The 15172-nt window shown below is 49.3% G+C and overlaps 1 protein-coding gene across 6 annotated transcripts in view; it reads right to left on the reverse strand.

Moving 5' to 3' along the window:
* Positions 1 to 15172, reverse strand: part of Tns1 (tensin 1) — a 179872-nt gene that overhangs the window by 47266 nt on the left and 117434 nt on the right. The gene's annotated exons all lie outside the window — the stretch shown is intronic.

Below are 15172 nucleotides of genomic sequence, written 5' to 3' on the forward strand. Positions count from 1 at the left end.
AATCCCCAAACCCTCATCTGAGAGGGAAAAAAGGTGGAGCAAGGGGCCTTTTCCAGGCTTCCTGACAGAGCCTTCACCAACACCCAGCTTCAGGCGAGACAGCAGCGCCCTGCTTGTAAGCCCAGCTCTGACACCTCCCCAGCTTCACAAACACAGAAGCCTCAACTACTCCTTGGGCCTCAGTGTCTTTGTCTATAAAATGGAGATGATAAAAGAATCAGGTTGAGCTCAATGAAATGGCTGAGACTCAGTGCATATAGGAAGCTTCACTATGAAATGAGCTGACATATGTGCTGAGACCCCTACACACGAGAGGTCAGCATCTGGGAATCATGACCACCAATTCCTGAAGGGTGAAATCCAAAATATAATCAGCCCCCTCGTCAACTCCATTTCACAAAGCTTGCCTCTCATTCCTAGAATTCCTACTCTGGGTTAGTTAAAGGCAGAGGCCAGGAGATTCAGGCATTGTGGGGACCACACATGGAGGTATAAGCATGGGACCCAGGCCTCCCCTAAGGGCAGCCTTCACCCAAGGTTGCTAGCTAAAGCCTGAAGGGGAGGGGAGCCCAGTAGAGGGGCTGTGAGAGGCAGGGGTTAGGAGGGAAGATGCTGGAAGAAGGCAGGCTGAGGCTCTTCTAACACAAACTTGTTCTGGAGCCACTACAGTTTAGCCCCACCCAAAGTATTTTCTAAGGCTGTTCAGACAATATCACTCAGCCCATCAGCTGTCATTTGTAGATGCGTTTCCCTGGTCTTCTCCGGCTGCTGTGTCCTCTTCACAGACCCCAATCCTGCCACCAACATGCAGGCAACATCCCTGAAGCCTCCACAAAAGCAGACAGTGGTCAAGAGATGGTAAGCTGGGTGGGATGCAGCAAGCCCACAAAAATAAATGTTCAAATCACCACTGCTCAGGACCCTGGAAGAGCGGAGGTGTAAGACACCAGTCCCCATGACAAAGGGGACAAGTTCTCCCTCAGAGGGAGGGGTGGCCTAGGGGAGTGCGGGAGCAGTTGAGGTTTGTGAAATGGACTCTTAGGGATAGAGAAGAACTTGACGGCTCTAGGGACCCTTGGGAAACAACGTGCTCTGAAAGGAAAAAGTGAGTGCTGAGTGGCTAGAGGCCAGAGGGCGGACTCAGGAAGAGAACTTCCCCGCCCAGAGCAGCTCCAGGATTTCACACACCATACAGTCAGCAGCTCAGCCTCCAGCCCCCTCACACACACATGCACACCAACATGTACACACGTACATGTACACATGTGCACACATTTCCTCTCCCGTTTCTCCAACCTCAGCCCCTAGCCAGCAGAGGGGAAAAAAAAATAAAAAGCCCACTCCCAAACACAGCATCACACACTGAACCAGACACAAAAATGGCCAGAGACACACGTTGCCCAGAAACCAGCCAAGTTAGAAAAGCCAGGCATGCGCTCACTGGCGCCCACACAACTCGACGCCAAGAAGCACTGTTGGAAAACACATGTGTGTGGTGCACTGCTCCATATGCCAAACACATGGCTGAGCACTTCACACACACATTATTTTCTGCCTGTGAGTCCCATAGGGTTCTGTCTCATGGAAAGATGGATAAACAGAGGCTCAGCGGGGCAAACTGCTTGACTTGCAAATGCACAGTGCCTGGTTAAAGACAGGACTTAAACGAGAACTACTTTGCTTTGAAGACCATAAAATTTGTATTAGGCTACACACACACACACACACACACACACACACACACACACACACACTAGAACAAACACACAAAAAGCAGGAATACCACAAAATAAATATTTCAATTTAAAGCCACAAACATTAAAAAAATAAAAACACACACACAAATGTTCCTGCCATACCCAAGAATCAACCCTTGGGCCAAAAGTAACAGCCTCTAAAAATAAACCCTTATACAGAAGCTCAGGGCCAAAAACAAGTGATCAGACAAACCACACAACAGGAACGTCCCCATCAACACACACACACACACACACACACACACACACACACACCCACAGGCCAACCAAGTTACCTCACTAGAGGACTTGTACTTCAGGCTACAAGTCACCCTAAACATGCACACACACACACACACATATACACGCATACACGTATGCACTCTGGGGGCCGGTGCATTCTACAGGGCCACACGTCTCTACTGGGTCTTCCGGAGGCTTCAGAACCTCAGCCAGAGGTGAGTGACTTAGTCTAGGGATCCTGGGGGCTGGACTGAACAGTTAAAGGGCTTGGGCTAAAGTGTGTGCGGAGTCCTACCAACCTCCCCTGTGCCCAGTCTCCTCAAGGAGGCTAAGATGTAGGTCTGGGCATGGTTCCCTCTCCCGCTCATCCAGTGTTCATCCTCAAGAGGTCTAAGTAGCAGGGTGAGAGATGCTACCCATCATGCCTGTTCCTCCAAGAACTAGCTCCTGGCTAGTCTGTTTCCACAGGGGAGGTGGTCATTTAGTTCTGTGGGGATCCCTGGAGGACGGGAAGGAAAAAAAAAAAAAAGAAAGAAAACGGCTTTCATTTCCTCTGAACCAGGAAGGTGGCAGAACCTGTCTGCAGGTACCACATTGCAGTGCCAGCGTGTGCCCTCTGGGATCCTGCTGCTTTCTCCTCTTCTGGGCACCCAGCAGGGCTGGGTATAGGTTGTACAAGTCATACTCCCATGCTGGGTGGTCAGCAGAACCCTCCTGGGGACCGGGCAGGCCTGATCCACAGCTTTCCACTCACAGGCACAGAGCCCATGAGAGCTGCTCAGAGCCAGTCTTATTCAAGAGTATCAAGGCCACCCCACCCACCAGTACTTCCTCATAAAAGAAGACCTTGCAGCAAGGGCACTCAGAAAGCATCCCCAAGGTAAGATGGGAAATGCACACAGTTCACGCTCTCTGAGCCCTTCCCTGGCCTGTCCAGCTAGGCCCTTGCTCTCCATCGATTTTGTGGATGTCAATATTCAACCCGCTCTGCCATGTAAGTTTATCCCCATGTGGCCTACTATTTGCAGAAACATCAAGATCGGAACTTGCCAGGATCAGAACTAAGACTTACTAAGAAAATCGAAGAGGTATAAATTATTTAATTAAACCCTGCTTGCTAAGTGCAGATGAACATGTTTCCTGCTGTCCACTCCAGACTGCCCAGGGCTGACTGAAGAAACCATGCTCGCACTCTAGGCCACTCTGTACCTTGGTTGAACTGTTTTCTTTATATCAAGGGCAAAGTCAAGGACACTTGGGCTGGCCCAGCCACCAGGACAGCTCTGCTGACCTGCCAGCACGGGGGCGTGTCCTGCAGAGCCCATACCCCTCCTCTGCACACACACACACTCTCACCTCACCTCACTCCCTTCTCCCCACCCACCGTGGCCACATTAAGAGCTGTTTATCTAGACCACAAGCAGCCGGTACACAATCTTGGTTTTCATCTATCAAGGCAGGAAGGGCAAAAGAGAGAGGCAGACATAATGAGAGAGGGAAGTAAAGTGGTAGAGGACAGGACAGGACACACTGAACAGGATAGGGGAGATAGATTTAAGGCTTTAAAAGCTGACCAGCCACCAGAGCCCTCAAGCCCAAAAGTCCCAGTATCCTCCATGGGAATGACTAGTTTGGGTAAAGCCACCTGACAAGGGAAGGTGTTGGTTGTGGCTCAGAGGAAAGGAGGTGGGATACAGCGATCTGGCTGAGTGGGGGTGTCATGAGTACAGGTGGATAGAGAAATTGGCTCCAGCAGAAACACAGGTTGGAGAAGCACAGGAGTAAGGGGCCTCCAGCCCTGGGACCCAGCCAGCCTGGATGGCCTGCAACACAGGCCATCTCCTATCCATTCCTCTAGGAAAAGCCCAGTCTCTTCAAGGCCCCCACTTGCTTTGTCTGGCTGCGCCTCCCTGCTCTTCTAAGCAGCTGTGGGGAGCCCCAGACTCCACCCTGGCTGCTAAACATGGTTCCATGCACGCTAGGCTTTTAACCCCACTGCGGCTGAGATCCAAGGTGCGAGTCATGTTTTTGGAAGGAGGAGAGGAAAATCCCCAGCTGACTTGGACAAGGCCCTATTACTACCTAAACCTCTCCACACCCCCAGCCATACACTGTGTGGAGGTGTGAGGTGCTAGGAGCCCAGGCAAGACATGGCGCATCTGATACATTCACAGAACACAAAAGAAATAAGGGGGGGCCCAAGTTGCATGGTCTTAGGGCAGCGTTTTTGTGATTCTGATGTTCCTAAGAATCTCTGTGGGGAATTATTTAAAATATAGGTTCATACTCAGAAGGCTGAGATCTGAGGATCAAGGTTCAAAGCCAGCTCCAGCACTTAAGTCCTTGAGACTCTTATCTCCAATTAACCACTAGAAAATGAGAAGTAGGGCTGTGGCTCAAGGGGTAGGGTGGAAGCCTTGAGCTGAAGAGCTCAGAGACAACACCCAAGCCCCAGAGTTCAAGCCCCATGACTGACAAAAAAAAATAATAAAATAAAATATAGGTTCTAGGATCTGATCCTAAGAGATTCTGGCTAAGAATAAGAATTGATATTTTCATAAACTCTCCTGAGGCTTGGGTACCTACTCACAAAGAAAACATCTCAGGAAAGCCAGGGCCCAGTGAACACACTACAGACTTTGAGGTGACAGGCCCCTCTTACTTCCTGACATGAAGGAGGGGTCCTACTTGTTTAGATCTCAGGACTGATGGCCCAGCTATGAAGAATAAATGATAGCTTCCCAATTCACTACAAAGGGATCCTTGCCAGGTGCGAGGATAGCTGACACCCGTAATTCCAACTACCCAGGTAGTCAAAATTTGGGGATCGTGGTCCAAAATCAGTCCAGGTAGACAAATCTGAGAGGGTCAATTAACCACCAAAAAGCTGGAAGTGGACACATGAGTCAAGTGGTAGAGTGCTAGCCTTGAGGGAAAAAAACTATGAGTACTGGCACAGCAAAAAAAAAAAAAAAAAAAAAGGTATGTGGGAAGAATCCCATGATGACATGGGCTCCAAAAGGAGAACCCTTCCCTGTCAAACCAGTAGGTTTATTTGAAATGGCAAATGATTTGTTAAGGTTTTTGGCTAAATTTGCATAATTTTTTTTTAAAGTCAGCAGGGTCCACGTTCAGCAAATAACAATTCAATAAAATACAATACTTGGAGAAGCAATCACCAACGAACATAAAAGACAATGAATGCATACGAAGGGAGAAAGGCTCCGTGCCCACCCTGCACACAGGCCGTTTGGAGGTAGACAGGAGCCCCAGTAGGAAGTCATCTCTGTCCCTTAAAAGGAAGAATTGAGGAACCAAAGACCCTAGGTGCCCAGCAGGTGGAGAAGTGAAGCCCAGCCAGACATAGCCAGGAGAGAAAGCCTGGCTATGCTGTACCATTAGCTTGTGATTGGCAGTCAAGGGCAGGGCTAGGAAAGTTAAGGAGCAACAGGCAGGAACCATCAGGTGGGGCTAGGTACCAAAGATGGGGTTCTGAATAGGAAATAAAGAATGCTGTCTCACCCAGGCCCCACTAGGCACACCCATCACTCAGAAGGATGGTCCCCACCTTAATGGCCCAGTCAGCTCCCATCAACCACTTAACCACTCAGAGTCTGACCTCTTAGTCTGTCGGGGAAGGGCTGGATGCTTACTTGCACGTTTGCTGAGTGACAGGATTCAGGATTAAGCATCCAGCCTGGCAACGTATCTAAGCACTCTCCACTCTCCCTCCCTCCATTCTCTGCTTTCCATTTCCCAGTAGCTCTTATCACCCCCAGAGCAATACCCTAACCCCCTCGCTAGACTTGTCAGACCTTTTATCATCTGACCCTGGCCGCCTTCTGAAGCCTCTGTTTCATTGTCTTCAATAACCCAAACACCTCCCCCTCTATTTTTCCAAAGATATTTTATATGCACTTCTTGCTTGGGTGTCCTGGCACATGCCATTGCCTCTCCCTAAATACCTTTCCTCACTCAGCCCCTGAAACCTCTAAATTACCTACCTCCTCCTTTCAGCCTCAGCTCCTCTGGTAGCCTCCCATCGTGGAAGCTCTTTCCTGTTGTCCTCCAAATTCACATCAAGCTCCATGTTCCTTGCTTTCCCTCAAAGTCGGCTCTCCTGTGACCCGCCCCCCCTCAGAGTACTACCTCTAAGCCAAGTGCTCCTTGAGAAAAAGCCGTACCTCCCTTCCTCTTCCCTGAGGCCTGCTTCCCAGAAGGTGCCCTACATGAGGAGGTCTGCATACATGGAGCCTCTTGCAGTTCAGAGTCACCTTACACGGCTGCACAGGATGGCCTTGTGGAGGGCAGAGCCTGGCACAGACCAGGGGCTTCCACACTGCTTCTTATATCCCATTAAGTAGCCCGGAGAGCTTTGTATAATCTACTCAACAACCAGGACAGTCTTCTTCCAATACAATCACTGGAGAATCAGGGGCTCTATGTAGGCTCTAAGCTACTTCCAGAGGGAGAAGAGGCACCACAGTCACAATAGGAGAGGCCGGTGTTTCTTGTATTTGCCAGCCTGGGCCAGACATGGTCAAGGTCCTTTATAAATTAGTAAAGCCAAAGCCTAACCCAATGGCATTCCCCGTGGACCTCCCCAGCCACACCACAGCTGGCAGATATTAACTCTGCTAAGGCTAAGCCAAGGATCTCTTGTAGTATCTGTTCACATCCTAGAATAATTCTTCCTTACACACACACACACACACACACACACACACACACACACACACACACACACACACACACTGCACATAATCCAGGAGGTTGATAGTCCCAAATTCCATCTGTGGATCCCTATAGAATCCTTCTCTGTCACCTAGGACTTGTGTAAAATGGGAGAGCACATGGGAGAGGAAGTCTTCCACTGATAGACCAGACCAGGAAAGCACCCAGCCAAGAAGGCCACTAGGCCTGGGGGAGGCCACCATGAGGCAAGAAGAGAACCCAGAGGGCAGGGAGACAGGTGCCAATGCCTCAACAAGACCCAGGGCTCCTGGGTGGCAGGAACCTCCTGTGGGCAGCCTGTGACTTCCCTGGCCTCCACCAGGTTGATTTCCCATCCCAAGTCAGCCAGGAGCAAGGCAGCCTTCAGAAAGCTCTAGAAACTTCTATAGAGAAATGAGCATCCCCAAAGGCTCTGAAGATAAGCAGGACTGGAGGTTGAAAAGGAGGATTGGGAAAGAGGAGTCACAGCCTCCAAAGAGGAAAGGAGGCTGGAGGCAGGTGCCGCCCCAGAGGTCAGCTGGGAGATGTTCAAGAAGGTGGCTGGAGAAGCACAAGGCCTGGGGCAATGAGCCCTGCTGTGGCAAAATGACCCGTCTTTCCTTCTGCTGAACGTGACTTGGCTTTGGAAGGGACCCCATACACGTTCAGAGAATGGACAGAAGGGAAGGAGAGCTCTTCCAAGCTGTTAATAGTGACCTCACCAGCATAGCCCACAAATCTTCCTCTGTGGATCCAGCGAGGGGATACTAAGTGGGCTTTTCCTGACCACATGCCCCAACCTGCTAAGGCCAAGAAAGAGAGCCCAACGTCCACATGCAGCCAGGGCTGAAGGTCAGCCTAGAGCTTCAGATTTGGGAGAGGTCACGCCCACTGAAGAGACAAGTGGAGTCCCCTGGTTCTTCCTGGCTCTAACCTCTCCTCCATTCCATATCCTGGGGAAGCAGAACCAGGACCTTCGGAGATCCCAGGTTGGCTGAGCAAAGATAACGTTTTAGAAGTCTTGGGACTTTTAGAATTAAAGAGTTTCTGAGGATCCCCAAGGATCCCCATTTTATAGGTTGGGGAGGGTCCTGAAGTCACTCCAGCAAGAACAATCTGCATGGACTCCAAATGCAGTGCTCCTGTTCCCTTAGAACTTGTAAGTACAGACAGCTGGAGGAGCGATGACAGGAAGGGAGAAAGGGAAGACGGTCACCCCAGCTATGACAATCCACCAAGAACCTCAGGACAATATGGGGAGGGCAGTCCAGGGACATAACAGACGTGCCCCAGGCCCTCCTTAGGAAGGAGGAATCATGATGCTGTTGCCAGAGACCATCTTACTTACACCACGCCTTCCAGACAGAGGAAGTAGGCGCAGAACACCTGATCGTGACCATGACCTTTATTTCAGACCCAAGGGACCCAGAGCCTGGAGGGTGAATGACTTGCCCTGGTGACATACCTACAGGACAAAAGCAAGCACCCTAGCTAGTCTCCTGATTCTGACTTGGCCTGCTCCCCAACCTGAGCCTGGCGCACCCACTCCCCGCCCTTGCCTATCCGGGCACCAGACAGCCCAGGACACTCAGGCTGGTAAAAATAGCTCCCAAGCCCACAACAACCCAAGTCCTTCTCTGCCAGACTGATCACTGCCTGGGCACTCAGAGAACCCTGTCCAGGGGCACCACAGAGCTGCCAAGAGCCCTGCCAGAGAGGTGGGGAGAAAGCTGTGAATGGGAGTCCGTAGGAGGCAGCCAGGAGGGGTTAGCAATCCAGAGCCCCCAAGTTCAGGCTTCAAAGCATTCTGAAAGACATCTCCAAGAGCTACCCCAGCTTCTGCCACATTCCCTCTGCCTCCTCTGTTCCCACCCCAGATGAACGAAGGAGGACAACTCAAGTCGACTGCTCTGGGATACCCAGCTACTCCTCCAATCGGAAGGCTGCTGTGACTCTCCAACCCCCCCCCCACCAGCCTCACGCCATTCCCAGGGTCCCAGCATCACTGGCTCCCACCCCAGGTCTAGAAGAAAGTCATCGGGACAAAAGAGCTGCCCAGTACTTACCCTCTAGACTGAGACTAGAAAGACCTCCGGCACAACCACTCTGATTTGTTCCTTGCACCTCAAGTTTCAAGTCATTCCCACATGGCTGTGGTTCCCAGTGCCTGTCTGTGTCCTACTCAGACTCTCAGGGACTGTCACAGGAGGAGGAGGAGCCAGCTGCTCCCTCAACTCCTGCAGGCTGCGCTGCAAGCTCACAGACACTCCCTCCTTTCCTCCCTCCTCCCCTCTGCAGCTCCCTCTCTCTCCACCCCCCACCCTCCCCAGCTCACTTTCCCTCACTCTGGCTTGTAGGAAGCCAGTGGGATAACACTCTGTCTGTAATTTCAGCCAGCTGGGTCCCTAGGGCTTCACTTATCATCCTGCAGCTATGTAAGTTCTTGAATGACATCACGGTGGCTTTCCAAGCCCTCCAGCCTTGAGTGAGAAGTAGCCAGCCCGGCCCTGCTAGTGCATCGACCTTAGCTCAACCCAAGCAACAAGGCAGAGGGGGACATCCCAGCCCAGGGCCTGCCTAGTCCTGGGCCCACAGCAGCCAGCCCCCTAGACCCCAGAGTGGGGGCAATCAGGAGGAGGAGAGGACTTGGGAGCAAACCCATAGTGAGCTCAGAGCACACAGGCAGGGCTGCAAAGACCAGTGAGAAAGGAGAGGTGACTGAGATTTATTTCCCCAAATTTTCCACATTTTTTTCCATTCTCAGCAAATGGAAGGCAGAACAGATGACAACAATTTTCCAGCTGCTGAACAATAAGGTGGAAATCATTTTTTTCCTTTCCTTTCTCCCCCACTGTCCCCCACCCCAGGCAGACTTTAGGAGCCAGGATATTTCATAGGCTTGGAATAGGAAAAAGGAAAAAGAAAAAGAAAAAAGAATCCACAAGCTCCTGTACTTCCTAGACAGGCCAGGAGGAGGATAGACTAACGGCTGAGTTGTCAATGCAAAGCTCTGGTCTCTGGCCAAAAACCTTGACACTTCTCTGATGGCCTAGCTCTGGAATGCCAGAGGGTGTCTGGCTGGGGACATTGATCCTCCAGGCCACCTGAGAGCCTGCAGTTCACTGGCTCTTGCTGCTCTGTTGATCCCCATCTGGGGAAGTCATGAATGGAAGAGAATAACTTTCCAGAGAATGGGGATGCCTGCTCTCGTCCCTCTCCACGTGGGTGTGAAGCTGATCATTCAGTCCAAATCCAGGCGGCTGCCCTCAATTGCACTACCTACCATGAGCGTGGTGGATGCAAAACTATGCCAGGATTCCCAGAAGATATAAAGACATCAACTACCAACATCGTGTGTGTGTGTGTGTGTGTGTGTGTGTGTGTGTGTACTAGGACTTGAATTCAGGTCCTAGGGCTTTCCCTTAGCTTTTCTGCTCAAAGCTAGTGCTCTACCACTGAAGCCACAGCTCCACTTCTGGCTTTTTGATAGTTAATTGGCTATAAAGAGTCTCAGAGACTTTCTTGCCTAGGCTGGCTTTGTCTTGATCTTTAAATCTCAGCCTCCTAAGTAGCTAGGATTACAGGCATGAATCACCAGTTCCCAATTAAACCACAACTGTTTGAATTCTGTGATTTATTTAGATCTCAGTGGAATCTCCCAACACAGCTTGCAGAGTTGACAAAGCAGTGGCTTGGAGTTTGCAGCCATGCCAGTGGGGACATCAGTGAATGTTTCCCCTTGTAAGAATGCCCCAAGTTAATTTAGGACCCCAGCTCACAGCGGTGGCCAGACCTCCCAGCCAGACTTGGTACTGCCAGCTTAGGGAGGAGAACACTGCCAGTCATAAGCTTTTCCACCTTCCCTTGCATCCTGGGAACCACACACCCCATCCTCCAGCCCCCTCTTCATGTCAACCCCTCTCCCTCCGGTAGAGCAAAAATATCACCCAGTGCAGAAGCAAGTGGGGAAAGCAGGGAGAGCCCAGTATCACAGACTTCATTGCTTTTACAGTGCCAGGGAATCAAATACAGAGCTTCATATCTGCTGGACAAATGCTGTGTCTCTGAACTGTATTCCTAGCGGTCATAGGCTTTAAAGAAACCATTAAGAATGGGAAGGAACTGGCTATAGTGATTCACACCAGTAACCCCCATTGCTCCACAGGCAGAGGTAGGAGAATCACAATCCAAGGCAAAGCTAGCAGAGATTCTATCTGGAAAACAAACTAAAATCAAAATGACTTGCGGTATTATTCAAGTGGTAAAGTGGTATAGAGCTTGTCTAGCAAGAGTGAGGCACTAAGTTCAATCCCCAGTACAAAAACAAACAAGGAGGACAGAGAGGGGAGAAGGGAAAGTGGAGAGGAAGACAAAGAAAGGGTCCTAAGCCTCAGATTCCAAACTAGAGAAGATGACAAGTTGTACAAACAACAATGATTCCCTTACCTCCATAGAACCTTCTAGAACTAACAAGAACGGCTCTTGACAGGATTCTGTACCTACTATGCCTATCCAGCTCCATTCACATCAGCATTAGCCTAAATCATATTTATCTATCTGAATGCCATCTACATTATTTTGTAAATTTTATTATTATTGTCTTGAAGTGGTTGTACAAAGAAATTGCAGAATCCAGGTACGGTAGCTCACGCCTGTAATCCTAGCTATACAGGAGGCTGAGATCTGAGGATCATGGTTCAAAGCTAGCCCTGGAACTAAAGAATGTGAAACTCTTATCTCCAATTAATCACTAGAAAGCAGGAAGTGGCACTGTGGCTTAAGGGGTAGGGCAGTAGCCTTGAACTGAAGAGCTCAAGGACTGTGTCCCTGCCCAGAGTTCAAGTCCCATGACCAACCAAAAAAAAATTACAGGCCAAACAAAGCAATTTATCAATACAATATCATTTTGCAGAATATGCACTGGATTTTTTTTTCTTTTCCCAATCCTGGGACTTGAATTCAGGGCCTGGGCATTGTCCTTGAGCTTCTTTTGCTCAAGGCTAGCACTTTACCACTTGGTCCACAGTGCCACTTCCAGCCTTTTCATTGAACTCAGGGCTTCACACATGCTAGGCAAGCACTCTACCACTAAGCCACTTTCCCAGCTACACTAGATTCTTGTCTCTATTTCTCCTCTTCTTCTCTTTACTGCCTACTGCTTTTCCCATGGCCCCCAAACCTCTTTCAAATACCAACTTCCTGGTGTTTTATTTTGCTGATCTTTGGTTTTGCCTTTCTAAGGATTTACACTATTTGAGATCTCCCTCAACACGACCATATTTCAGTTACTACATTTGTATACACTTGCATACCAATCAACGTATTTATTTCTATGCTTGTAAATGAAATATAGCTTCCACATGTAAGAGAAAACAGGGATCCTTTGTCTTTCTGGGCCTGACTTACCTCATTTAATATTTTTTCCAACTCTTTCCATTTCTTTACAAAGGGTACAATGTCCTTCTTTTTAATGAACGAGTAAAATTCTATTGGGTTCATATACCACATTGTCTTGATCCACTTGTCCACTGAGGAACATCTGGGCAGATTCTCAATTTTTGATAACCTTAATTTAACTTAACCTCATTCTAAGTATGAATATCCACAACCTTGCAGATTTGGCACGTGAAGTATATCCATTTTTTTCTAATATATACCAATCCAGGTACTCCTGAACTCTGTTCCACTAATTAGTGGCCTGGCCTCCATACCGTACCTTGGAGAACACCCTCACACAGGAGCTCCTGCACTGGCTACACAGCCAACACTGCTCCATCATTCAAGTTTGAGCTGCTCTGGAAGCCCCTAGGGAGTTAAAAAAAAACCTTGATCCCCAGACCCCACTTCAGCTCTCCAGTGACAGGGTGGCCACAAGTGGAGCCTGAGAGTCTGAATTTTAAAACAACCCTCAAATGTTAATGACAATCAGCTAGGTGTGGCAAGAACTGCTTCTAGATGAACCTAAATACTTCCCCAATACATCCAACTGTCTCCTTCATCTTTAGTTAGCCAAACAGGTGGGTCTTGACTCAACGTAAGATTAAAAAAAATCTCTGGGGCCATTTCTGACACCCACTGCCTCTTAGATGTCACTGGGGTAGCTCAGAACAGGAGACATCTTCCCATGTAGTTCCCCATCAGAGCCCTTCAGATATTGCATGTGGTGGGATTTCATCTAGAATCTCCCTTTGACAGGCCCTTTCTCCCCTGAAGTCTGTCTGTGTCCTCAGCACAGAGCAGAGGACCTATGGGGGCTCTCCCACCAGGAGAAGCCCACCCACCTCCCACTTGTCAGAAACCACATCTCTGATAACATAGCCTAAGATGACACCCAGCTCCTATCACTGTGTTCCAGTTCAGCGCCTGCCAGCAACACAGAAGCTGAGACGACTGTACCTCTGCAACCCTATCTCACCTCACTCACACAGCCCACACCAACACTTCCTTCAGGACATATAGTTTGTCCTACCCTTTCTCTGTTCAAAATTCATGGCATGAGCCAGGTGCTAGGGGCTCACGCTTCTAATCCTGGCTGCTTGGAGGCTAAGATTTGAGCATCAAAGTTTGAAGTCAACCTGGGCAGGAAAATCTATGAGACTTTTATCTCCAATTAATCACCAAAAATCCACAAATGGAGCTGTGATTCAAGCTGTAGAGTGCTAGCCTTGAGCATAAAAGTTCAGGGACAGCACTTAGGTCCCTAAGTTTATGCCCCATGACCAGCACAAACAGATAGATAGATAGATAGATAGATAGATAGATAGATAGATAGATAGATAGATAGAATATAAAGGATGCCCATCAGAGTCACATGAAACAATTCAATCTCCAAGGATATAATATTAATTATCATTTACTAAAACTATCACAGCACTTGCTCTGTTCTGTCTTCTCCTGAATGTGTGTATGGCACGCACATGCACATGCACACATATACACACTCATGCAACACAGCAGAGAGGTTTTATAAAACACAAGCTCTAGCGGCAGGGAAGTAGACCTGAAAATCCTGTGGCACCTCCTCGGGACTCCATGACTGAGAACCTAGTTTTGTTACCATTCCCTGGGCAGCCAGCCCAGGCCATTTCCTAGAATCTGGAGAGTTGACCCAGGGGGCAGTCCTGAGCTCACCCACCAGCCTATCCCCTGTTTCTGTCCAACCACCTCTGGGTGGGGAGGACTTTCCCACAGTTCTCCATCGTCAACACCATAGCCAAGGTCATGACCCAGGGCTGCTGACTCCCAGAGGGTCATGGTCCCATGTCATGATCTGGGTCAGAAGCCCTGAGGCCAGTGAGTTAAAGAGCTCTGGGATCTCCAGCATTAAGAACCACAAGCAACTCCAGGTCCAGCCAGGCAAAGATGGAACAGCAGCGGACAACCCTGCAGAGAGGCCAAATGAACTCCCACTCCTTCATTTACAGGACAGAATCCATCGCTAACCCACAGCTGGGAGGAAAGGAGCCTGCTTCCCTTGGCCACCCCCCTTGGAACACTCAGCCCCTTCCTGTCAAGTTCTTGCTTTTCACTGGAAAGTTTAAAAGCATCTTCCCAGGCCTGGCTCTTCGCTTTTGTTCTTTAGGAACAAAATGGCTCAGCGTTTTAGTTTCTAGTCATCCATCCAGTAGCTCAAACAGAAGCTGGAGCTAAACACTGGGGGTTCACACCTGCAATCCTAGCTACTCAAGGGGCTCAGATCTGGGGATCACAGTTTTGAAACAAATGACACTTATCTTTAATTAACCCGCAAATACCAGCAGTAGAGGTTCAAGAGGGTAGAGAACCAGCCTTGAGCAAAAAAGGCAAGTGACAGCACAAGGCCAGAATTCAAACTCCAGTACCAGAAAAAGAAAGAAAAAGAAAAAGAAAAAAGTAAGAAAGCAAGGAAGGAACACAAGAAAAAAAAAAAACAGAAGCAGGAAGCAGATTAGGTACCTAGTGATGCTTGACTTCACAGCAAGAGATGAGGAGACTGGAGCCAAGGAGGGGAGGACGTGCCAGGCGGCCAGGCCATGTACCCTTGGAACACGTAGCCTTGTCAGGGCCATCTTGGTTAATCATGTCACTGGCACCCAAAAGGTAGAAGGCAAGAGCACTGCCAACCTACCCCCACAATGCACAAGGCAGCTCCCAAGACCCACTCTCCAGTCCCACACAGGTCCACCCAGGAACAACCGGAAGTGACCTTCACTGGCCCCCACTGGCCTCACCCATGGAGCACAGTCATGGAGACAGGAGCCTGGCACTGGTCCCGGTCCACACAGCCCATGAGGAGCATCCCCTGGGCCTCAGAGGTTCTCAGCTGGGGTGCAGGGGGAATCTGAGACACTTTATGCTTTCATATCACAGTCTGACCTCATCAGCCCCAGAGGAGAACAAGCATCAAGAAACACACTTTGATGTTTACCAATTTTCTTTTAAGAAATCAAAGTGATATAAGAAAGAGTCTCAGCAAGCAGCCAGGACAGGCCTAGAGACAG

The sequence above is a fragment of the Megascapheus bottae genome, chromosome 21 (assembly GCF_031878675.1).
Source record: "Megascapheus bottae isolate mThoBot1 chromosome 21, mThoBot2.hap1, whole genome shotgun sequence".
NCBI lineage: Eukaryota > Metazoa > Chordata > Mammalia > Rodentia > Geomyidae > Megascapheus > Megascapheus bottae.